Genomic DNA, 12,126 nt, shown 5'->3' with positions numbered 1-12,126 from the left:
TTCCATCAAGAAGTACATTTTTCCCTCTCTTAGGTAAACTGGAGAGACTTCAAATGTTTTTTTTTTTTTTATATAAAAGGTTGGATTTGATGTACTTTTTTCAACCTCATATATTATGTTACTATGAGTATTTCTTACTATTATTATTTCTTCTTATTATGATTTCTTCTTATTAAGATCTATATAGAAATTAACACCTCTTCTGGAGCGCTAGAAAGAATACAATATTGAAGACATTTACCCTGGCACACTGCACCACGTTAAAAATTGGCACGAGCCATCTCACTTGCTGCAAGAAAAGATATTGATGGAACCCATTGAGACAATCCGGGAATTACCAGCAGGACCAGGATGGATAAAACAACCACATAAGACTGTTTATGGGATTTTGTCCAGGTCATTAGAACTAACATTAAAAGGAAGATGGATATGAGTGGGCTTGGAGGTTATTAACAATGTCTCCCTATTAAAAAAATACAACAGGGGCCAATGTATTTTTAAGATTTTTATTATAGGAAATATCATATTGATGTCAATCTTGTGAATCGCTGTTGTCAATCTTCTAGCTGCCATCGGGACCAAGTCTTTCTGCGGGGCCCAAAGATGACATAGGGCCCCAGCACATGTGCCCCCGTCCCTCTCCTGATGGCTGCTATGATGTTTTCTGTCTTCAGAGCCTTATTCCTAAGGAGAGATTGCTCAGTGTTAGCCACGGAGAAGGTGTGTGTATACTAATTCAGCAATTTATTATTTTTTCAAATATTTATTAACTATTATTTATATCTCGTTCCCTTTTCTGATAATTTAAAGGTCAACTATAACTACTACAACTAATAATAACATTTTCTCCCATCTCATCATGTTTATCTCTCTCATAGATTTGGCCTAGTTCAGTGACCTCTGCCCTAATACAATCTCACCGTTTATTATGTATGCTTTAGTTACAGAATTATAGTATATTTATGAAAGCTAGAGAATATTGTATGAATAAGAGCAGTAGATGGATATGGTCTATACATCAAGTGAACTATAATGAGAATCAACAGTTCCCTTACCTCTCAGCAGGTGCCACTTGATATTACTTTTCACACCCCTTTCATTCCAGATGTTACGGACGATGGTGTGTGACAGTAGCTGCTCTGCAGATTTTCGGATTTTTCTGGAGGCATTTCTTTATAAAATCATCGAAGTTGTCAGTCCTGGAAAAAAGAAACAGATGCTAAATTACAATTGTTCATGTTGTATAATAATTAAATTCCCAGAGCTCATGCATTTAAAAGAATGTGAATAGAACCAGCACAGCCATGTGCCCTGTATACCCCATAAGCTTCTATTTTACGGACTGTCCTTTTGTTAAACATTGTGATCTTGATCATGTCACTCTGTGCCCAATCAAAACACAGGCAGACAGAAGCTGTTCAAGAAGGCAATAGAGGGTGAGCCCGTTCCCTTCTAATGGTTCAACTGATCTGTCTGATAAGTGTGGGGGGGGGGGGCTATTTTGCATACTTACTAACCCTAAATTATTAGAGTACATTTACCTTCTACCATAATATGACCTCTCTTGTATTGCCAACATCTTTCTAATTAATTGTTTTGCTGTACAGTGCTTTGCCCTCAAGGAGCGATATACAAATAAAAATATACATACATACATCTGGCTGGCTGGCTTGTATTGGCTGCCAGATAATAACCTAGAAATCTAAATCTAAACATAAGCTCCTGCACCTGAGCATTCAAGAGCTACACATATAACACTTTACCTTCACCCTCACTTCTTTCCCATTTATCCCTTCCCCATCCTTACTTCACCCCTTGACACATAAATGCCCTCTAACCTTTTTACAAACAGTTCTTTATGCACTATATCACACATACACTGGGGTTTAATTACGGTACTATGCTTCTGCCATTTCAAGGGCGGAGATTCCCAGGGACCATACTTCAGCCTACATATTAAAATAAGGGGGAAAAGGCAACTGTTAGAAAATATACAAAGGACACATGAAAAAAAAGCAATTGCTGATCATTTAGATTCTTTTGCTATTTATCCATCCATAACCTAAGAATAATTCTATTTGCACAGTAAGAAAATAAAGTAGAACCACAATAATATGTGTTGGAAAATCAGGGAAAGTCATTGTGCATTATATTTTGGTGGGACCACAAAATAAATGTGGGAAAATGTAAAATTAGAAGATGTCAAACTGAGATTTCAAGTAGTGAAGTGATGCGATCTTTAAAGAATGACGCCAAACACCCCAGGCTAAGTGTGTCACACAGAGTTGGAATATCCCATAAAGAGTCAAGTGGAGTTGGTTTCTAACATTCCTCTACAGTTCTCTCCTTCACTTCAGATTCCCCCTCTCATATCACAGGAACCACATTACAGCTTTGGATTCGCTGTTCTGAGAGGAGTATTTAAAGTGAGTGAGTGATATGATCATGATGTTGTTTGGCCTTATGTCATGATGAATCACCTTGTTCTTCTCAAGGTGACACAGGCCCTGCAAAATGAATAAAGCAAAAGTGAAAATATTAATATTATTCTTGCTGTTTAATGAATTATATTTATCCAGAACAGTACCAAGAGTTTCAATTGAGACATACCAACTTGCAGGTGTAAGCAATCCAGCGCTCTGTCAAGTTGTTGTTGGTAAAGAGCTGATTTATAGATGTTCCACTGTACAGCTCCATTGAGATCTAGAACACAAACAAAGAATAGTTAACATGTAGATTTGTGTGGCCTACAATATCAGGTGCAACTGAGAACAAAGTGGTCCACATGCACCGGTCTCTTTCTAACTGAACATATTTTAGCTTGTATTAGAGCTGTTGATTGGCATGTTGGTGCATGAATATGTACCCTGAATAAAGAATTCCTTACCCACATTCCCTCATATCCTGGCATTTTCACAGAGGCAGGATGGAAATATGCCCCGTAATAGCCAATGATGTTTCCATGGCCACAAATGGTTTCTAGAATGTGCAGTTCATTGAGGACTTCGTTCTGCTTCTAGTTTTTTTTTTTAAAAAAAGTAAAGTCAATACAAGGGATAAATTATTATTTCAAATACCCCAACCTAATTTGTAGTTCTAAAAAATGTCAACGTTGTAATGCCCCTACATGAGAATTTCATAATATGATTAACTCTCTAGTTCTTTTATTTCTTAAATCCCATACAATTTTTTTTGTTCACTTATTTTTTACAGTTATTAGCTTAGCAAATTATCCTACTACTATAAATCATAATTGAGATGTTACAAAAGCTTATTAGTATCTAATAATAGTAATCATATCAAGAAACATTACCTCTACATCTCTCATGATGGTAACTGCCACCTCCTTTTGTTCTTTACGGTACCATCCCTACAACAAAAGAAACAAAAGAATCTCTGTGATCATTACTGTTTGGAACATTATGGAAAAGCAAACACATATTGTGTGGATATGGGAAGGTTTATTGGCAGCTTCAGAAGCACAATAAAACAAAGAAAGGACAAAACGCTAGAGGGTACAACAAATTGGCTGTATTTACAGAATTATCCAAACCATGATAAAAATTATGGCACTTACTAAAATGTCTAAATATAAATGACGTCCTTTCCGATCCAGGACTTGTACATAGCTCAGAGGTTTCTAAAAAAAATAGCATTGTATTAAAAAAACATGATAAATACAAAACTGAATTCATTTAAGGCAGTTGGACAAATTACCTTTCCAACATGAGAGAAGCACAGGAGGTATAGGGGGAACTGGGAACTAGTGCATTAGGGGAGAAGAACAGGGGCTAGAATTTTTAAGTCAAACCATTAAAGTAGAGCTTTTGCATCGTTTAGCATTCCAAAATACAGTTCTACAGTTGCTTACCGGGTAATTAGTTGCAAGTTGACCTTGAAATGCCTGTGGAAGACAACATTTTTTTTTATTTAGATCAACTATTTTTGGAGAACTGCTAAAATTATAATTTGAAGGAAAAGGAAAGGTTTATTTACTATAGAGGGGTGTCAATATTTTTGTTAACATAGCTAGGCTCACACATATAGGGGGTTATTTACTAAACTCTGAATGGAAAAATCATGAAAAATGTGTGATTTTTTTTATATAAAATCAGATTTTTAAACATCACACATTTTTCAGAATTTATTAAACCCTGAGGATGGAGGAAGTCCGACTCTGAAAATCCGGCATCTCAGACCTGTCGAGGTTGCACATGATTTTTTGATGTGCGCTGGGTTTCGTGCAATACCCCGAAGTTTTCACCGCTTTCGGGAGAAAATTACGAAAAATCGTGAAAATCTGATTTTTTACCGCACAGCACATTTTTGGGAAAATGTAAAGATAAATAAATGCAAAAAACCCAAGCTGATTTGATCAGAGTTTGTAGCAGAATATATAGTGAATAAAGTACCCCCTCTTGTAAAATATAAGGATATTATAAGTTACCGAGGAGTTTCATGACCATATAAAAACACGAGGCCGAAGGCCGAGTGTTTTTATACAGGTCATGGAACTCAGAGGTAACTTATAATATCCTCATATTTTACAACTGGGGGTACTTTATTAATTATAATACACAAATTTTAGTGAGTCATGTGACAGAAATTACATCACTACTCACCGTTTATAACTGATGACATCACTACTCACCGTTTATAAGGATATATTTTACAAGATATTCATGGCTTTTGTGTATTATATTGAGATAAATTCCCCCCATAAAGAATATTATGGATTGTGAGTTTTTATTGGTACATCCTGGTTCAAAGCGAGAACTTTTTTATTAGATGAACTGAACTCTGGAGTGCAGGTGCTTCAATGGACATTATAGGGGTTATTTATTAAAAATCAGGTTGTGTTTTTCCCAAAAACAGTGTCGGACTGGCCAACTGGGATACCAGGAAAACTGGTATCCCACTGGTAATGATACTAATGTAGCGCTATAGTAAACTGCCTCTTATATAGCAGTTATAGCTACTTTCCTTTGTGGACTCTCACCACAGATGAGCTTTCTTTCTCAGGGGCAAGCCCTCGCAACGAGGTGGAGGAAGGATGTAATGCAACTGTAACTCGGTGCAATAGCACAATGATGGGCGCCAGTAGTTCTTTAACCGTAAACCAAAAGAATATTTATTGAACAATAGAGCATGAAGATGATCAGTACAATTATCCACAATGGAGCATCAAATACCACAGCAGCATTAAAGGAGCTTATACTCACAGCACGCATAGGCTGAATCCCCACAGGCCAGGGAATAACAGCAGAGAGTAGTTGCAACAGGTGTGGGTATTAATATATCTTCAGTACTCAGGAACTCCTGGTTGCTCTTAGGGGAAACCTACCATCCCTAATCTCAACACTTTAGTCCCTCTCTGGGTCAGTATTACCCGGGAATCTTAATCCCACTAATCTCCTCGTAGGAGCCTTGAGCTGCTCAACTAGTTAACCTCTCTATCACTCCTAGAGTGATCTATGAACAAGTATAGCTATCTACTTACTAGGATGCTGGGCTCTAGGGTCAGCACTACCCATTCCCTTCCAGCCTGCTTGGTTGGGCTAAAGTAATGGACCTAGAGCACATGGCTCCTAAACCTTTTATACTCTGGCACAGCGCCACTCAGGTCACCGTGTGAATTGCAAGGGTTACATAAGACAGGAGCACAATACCCCTCCCAACTGTATTTTAGGACCCACTTAGGTATCCAAATAGCTAGGGATGGGCCTGTCAATAAAGTGTAAGGGTGTCTAAGATTTTCACATCCCTACATTCTCCCCCTGGTGAATTCCTTCCGTCCCGGCAAGGAACCTTCAAAGAATCAATACTGAAAATATAGCAGTTAAGGCACATCATGCAAGAAACCTTTTCAAAGAACACATTGCATTACTACACCATTACCTTATAACCTCTTCGGGGTAACTCTCCTGAGTAAACCCAGGTACAATGGCATAACTGAAAGAAAACATATCAATAGCACAGTTTCCTTCATGAACAGGTAAACTTTTATTGGTACACCTATAAAAGAACACAAGTTAGAAATACTGCAGTTCAAACACAATCAGTATTCTAGTCCATCAAACATTCGAACCCACAATCCTTTTTGAAAATGCACTTAGGAGAAATTGGATGAACCTACCAACGGACAGGTATTACCTAAAACAGTCCTTGGGCATAACTCCAACTGAAGTAAAACGAAAAACAATCTTCCCCTGTAGAAAGTTCAGTACCTTGAATGGACAGGAAAATAGGCAGATAGCTCAAAAAAAATAGCTACAAACAAACTCCCAATGGAGTATCAGCAGATTAAATCATGTGAAGAAATCTTGCCTTGGTATCTTCATAGGGGATGTAGTATTTGGGATGGGGTTTGTCCACCCACTGTCCATCTCCCAAATAGACTTCCAAGTTGAAGTACTTGGTGGGGTTATACTTGCCACAGCTTTTCACGGCATTCTTTAAAATGGTGCGGCCATACCACCATTCCCTTTCTATGGAACGCAGATACTGCCAATCCTTCTCTCTCCTCACTTTGTCAGGATTGGTAAGGCAACTGTGGTGCATCTTTTCTTTGCGGAGAATCTCATCTATGAGCCAATTTTCATAAGATGCCGCCACCTTCTCATACACCCACAGTGGTGCATAGGGCATGAAATATCCCCAAGTTCTATGAACATGAAAATTTATCACCCTCTGTACTCTGGATACAGAGGTGAATACATTGGGGTCTGCCCGTCCTGGCAGCACCCAAAAATCTTTTTCCTCCTCAGGGCCAATGATGGGAGGTGCAGTGAAGCTGGAAAGTCTCTCTATAGAAGGTGTTGGCTCAGACACGGCTTCGGGAGTTTCCTCTTCATATTCTTCCCATCCAGGGGCTCTTTTGAGGATGGAGTCATCAGCAACAACAGGAATGATAGCAACCAGTCCTTCCTCCCTCTCTAGGGATATCTTACCCCACTCGTGATGGTACAACTCCGACACGTGAATGCTCTCTCCTGGCTCACTAAGAGTTTGAAACACGGTCACCTTGGGGCACACATTCTTTGTTGGCTCACTAGCCACAGATCGTCGGCTCTGACATCTGACCTGAGCCGGAAGGTCCAATGTGGAAACTCCATCACTGTCCACACTGGCAGAGATCCACTTTTCTAACAGGTCCTCCTCATCCTCCAGGATTGGAGGATCTCGGATGGTTGGTGCAACAGGCGCAATAGTCCCCAACCTGCCAAAAGAAAACTTCCTCCATTCCACATCAGAACTAAGGACTGGAAGTGGTGCAGGAACAGCTAGGGCTGTATAGACAGTCACTGTTAAATCCCCATGAGGTCCCATGCCACTGAGCAATACTTTGCGGGGCAAAGGATCATCTTTGGGGCAAATCGTCACAAGAGGCTCCTGGTCAGTTCCAACATTCTCCTCTGCTGAGGCATGGAACAATTCAGGATTTGAATTCACCTCCCACGAAACATCAGACTCAGCATAGCTAGATATGAACGGCTGAAACATTTCCTCCTCTGAGGATACAAGAGCAGCTTCAGGCCTGCAAGCTGCATCAGGCTCTAACACGTGCCACACCCCTTCTGGAAAGTTCTCTTGGGGTGTGCCAGGGACCCAACAGTCAGGATCCTCAACTGTTAGTAAGGGATCCAAATCTCCCCCTGGTACATCTGAAACTGGGGAAGACACTTTAAGAGGCAAAAGCGCAGGACACGCCAGAATATTTTGTTCACCCTCGGACTTTAGCAAGGGGGTAGTAGGAGTCACATCAGCCGCCCGGCAAGACGGCACTCTTTCGTGACCCGCAGTGGCGATCACAAGTTCCTCTCCCCCTGGTAGAATCAGATCAGTCTGCGAAGCACAATCGCACATGAGCTTAACCTCACTGAGTTTTAAGGCCGGCACTGTTGCAGACACTGAGACAGACTCGGGCATAGACACAAAGTCCATAGCAGGCTCAGGGACCGGTGTAGGGACAGGCTCTGGAGCGGAGTCGGAGACAAGCTTGGGTGCAGCTCCAGATATGGGGCCCGCAGCCGCTGACACCCCGGGGGCACCCTCTATCTCGTTGTAGATGAGAATAGTTTTGCCGCTCACCTTGTCCCGTATCCGGTCCACCAAGGGGGATTGATCAGCCCGCTTGAATGGTCCCATCCACAGATGAGCTTCACACTGGAAACAAACACTCTCCGGATCTTCCAAGGCGTCGGGTGCTTCCAAGTCGCACACTCCACAGCCCGGAATCATGGTTCCCCATTCACTTGGGGTAAAGGTTCCTTGGTATATATACTGCCACTCAGCCTCCACCCGGATAGGAACGGAATCAGCTCTCGCTCGAGGGGGCAAAGACTCCATGGGCAACTCTGGAACACCGGGTTCGGAAATCGGCTCCATAACAGAATTCAGGTCCCGGTCTACTAGCTCCGAAGATCCTAGCAGCATGAACGGCAAACAGGATATCCCAGCCAAGCTATCTTTTAAATTAGGACGTCGCGACATCTCCTCAATAACGCCTCTTAGAGGTGAGTGAGCACGCCCCTTATTTCTTCGCGGGCTTTCCGACTTAACCCCTTCTGGGCAGGTCAAGGACACAGGGTGTGGCGCAGCAGAAAATTTCTTAACAGCCACTTTTCCTGTGCGAGGGGGAATAGGTGGCGGTATAGCAAAACAGCTATCCACCAACGAGTCTTTTTCCTGGGCAATATTAGGACATTCCTCAATGGGCAAACTGTCACTACAGTCCTTGACATCATCAGCTAGGAACGGATTAAGCCCAGGGGTAGACACATTAATCTCATAATCATCAGACACTTTAGTACTGCAGCCCTCTTGTTCTCCCGATAAACTCGAGCAGTTGAAAGAGTCAGTTACACAGTCACTAAAAGGAGCTAGCGGAAACCCAAATGGAGGGAGTGTTGGCGGGCTCTGGTACCGACAAGGGCACCCTTCCTTCTGTACTCCCATCGGATAGACTCTAGAAGGCCAGGTGCTTTTCTGGGGCACTGCAGGAACCCAATATAAGAGCCGAACAAATCCCTTCTTGTCTGAGGGTTCTCTAGCTACATAAGCAAACGCATCAAATATAGAATTTCCCATTAGCGATTGATTCACAACGTCTATGGGACATTTCTCAGGTACATCATCGACCATAAATGTGTATTCAGGATCCGCTCCCATATCCAGGGACCAATCCCACATTGCAGCTTCAGATAGGGGAGCCATAATGTTTAATAAGGACAGAACCAAGCAAACAATACACTTCTCACTGGAATCAGTATGGCAGCACTGGGGGAATAAGAACTACAGACTTTCCCCACAGTAAGGTGCCTTTTCCTACTGGGTCCGCACACGCAGCGCCTGTCACACTAGGCTGCGTGCAGTATAACAATTAATGGTTACAGTTAACCCTTTAGAGCCCCACGTTGGGCGCCAAAATGTAGCGCTATAGTAAACTGCCTCTTATATAGCAGTTATAGCTACTTTCCTTTGTGGACTCTCACCACAGATGAGCTTTCTTTCTCAGGGGCAAGCCCTCGCAACGAGGTGGAGGAAGGATGTAATGCAACTGTAACTCGGTGCAATAGCACAATGATGGGCGCCAGTAGTTCTTTAACCGTAAACCAAAAGAATATTTATTGAACAATAGAGCATGAAGATGATCAGTACAATTATCCACAATGGAGCATCAAATACCACAGCAGCATTAAAGGAGCTTATACTCACAGCACGCATAGGCTGAATCCCCACAGGCCAGGGAATAACAGCAGAGAGTAGTTGCAACAGGTGTGGGTATTAATATATCTTCAGTACTCAGGAACTCCTGGTTGCTCTTAGGGGAAACCTACCATCCCTAATCTCAACACTTTAGTCCCTCTCTGGGTCAGTATTACCCGGGAATCTTAATCCCACTAATCTCCTCGTAGGAGCCTTGAGCTGCTCAACTAGTTAACCTCTCTATCACTCCTAGAGTGATCTATGAACAAGTATAGCTATCTACTTACTAGGATGCTGGGCTCTAGGGTCAGCACTACCCATTCCCTTCCAGCCTGCTTGGTTGGGCTAAAGTAATGGACCTAGAGCACATGGCTCCTAAACCTTTTATACTCTGGCACAGCGCCACTCAGGTCACCGTGTGAATTGCAAGGGTTACATAAGACAGGAGCACAATACCCCTCCCAACTGTATTTTAGGACCCACTTAGGTATCCAAATAGCTAGGGATGGGCCTGTCAATAAAGTGTAAGGGTGTCTAAGATTTTCACATCCCTACACTAATAATAACAAGTGAGCACAACATTTAAGGGAAGCTAACATATAAGGACAGTTTGTTACCAACTCCTTTACTGCTTACCAGGCAGATGATCTCGTGGGGTTCAACAATGGGTTCCTCCTGGTTGAGTGATAAAAAGGCGGTGTTACTTTATACAATTAAAGGTATATCATTTATTCTTAGTTATCACTAAAGGAGTGTAGCTTGTTTTGGAAAAATATGCTTTTGATTAAATATAACTTATATCAGTAAATATGATATATTAATATTGACTAAATAAATGTACCGGATTGATTCTGATAATTAAACAAAGGTCAAGGGGTTTTCCCTTTGACAATAGAGAATGAGATTATCTCAACACAGAAAATGGTTTTAACAATAAAATCAATGATTTTTCAAACTTTTCGATCTCAAAGTATTCATGATAAGTTTAATGTGGTTATAATGGCACTGGCACTTTAAAATCTCTTTTTAGTACAATTTCTTATGAATTATTGTTGTTAAATAAGTAGGTTGCAGCACCTATTAGAATTTCTCTGTCAACCATAGAATCATAACTATTGGTGGGGTTTCTTTTTTCTTTTCCTAAAAATAAAATCAATGCTGTTATGAAATGTGCCAATTATGGAAATGGATTATTCTGTAGCTGAATGTCACTATTAAATGGCATTAAAAAAGGAAGGTGCCCACGTTTATCAAGTCATGGAAAAATTATTATTATTATTCAGATGGCAAAGTGTTGCCAATTGTTAATAAATTGGTAAATCCAGTTTACCCGGGGGGTTATTTACTAAACTCCGAATGCAAAAATCTGAAAATCTGGCATCTCAGATCTGTCGAGGTTGCGTATAAGTCAATGGGAGAAGTCCCAATGATTTTTTGATGTTCGCTGGGTTTTTGGCAATACCCTGTAGTTTTCGGGCAAAATTCATAGTTATCGGGTGAAAATCACGAATTTTTTTTTTTATAAAATCGGACCTTTAAAAAAATCACAAATTATTCAGAATTTATTAAACCCAGAGGATGGAAAAGTCAGAATCTGAAAATCTTTTCAGAGTTTTCAGGCAAAATTCGTAGTTTTCAGGTAAAAATCGGATAAAAAATCTGAAAAAATCATGAAAATTTTCATGTTTTTTTCCCGCAAAAATGTTTTCGGGTAAGTGTATAAATAAATAAGCCCAAAAAACCTGTGCGGATTTGGTGGGAGTTTTTTTCAGAAAATATTGAGATAAATTCAGACTTTGATAAATAACCCCCTAGTGTTTTTCTTTTGGACCATGTGACAGGGCGTTTGGGAAACACCACTGTCTTAGAGCAAAAGGCACATAAAAGAGTGCATTTAAACTGCATTGTATGTGCTGCAAAGGAATATTTGGCTCAGGTAGGGTTAATATTCCCTCTCAGCCAGTTAATTAAGTGGCAGCTGAGAGAGGATCTACCTGGCAATGTAAAAGGGCCGTGTGAGCACAACTCAGGGCTCTCCAGGGAAGTGAGGGGCTGTGAGAGGCAGCAAGAGAGTTCCAGAAGTTGGAGCCTACATCCCTTGTGGGGAAAGAAAGAGGAAAGGACTGGCAGAGGCTAGTGAGTCTGAATCCCAAGAGGGGAAGCCAGCAGGGCTGAGTGTGAAGCCCAAATACTTCAAAGTGCAAGAGGGTGAGAGTTTCCCTTGATGTTGAGCGACCAGAGGGGGGAAAACCCTGAACTGTAACCTGAACATTTTTTCTGTTGCCTTTTCGTTGGGAATTCCCAGTGCAAAAAAAACCTGTGTTTTTGTCTAAAGCCTTGGTGTCCCTGTCTCTAAACTCAAGAATCCTACGCTACCAGCCTACCAAACGCTAATTCCCCCATAAAAGTGCAAGTGCA

This window comes from Xenopus laevis, chromosome 1S (assembly GCF_017654675.1).
Source record: "Xenopus laevis strain J_2021 chromosome 1S, Xenopus_laevis_v10.1, whole genome shotgun sequence".
In the NCBI taxonomy this organism is placed as follows: domain Eukaryota; kingdom Metazoa; phylum Chordata; class Amphibia; order Anura; family Pipidae; genus Xenopus; species Xenopus laevis.
Note: the sequence above shows the minus strand (reverse complement) of the source record.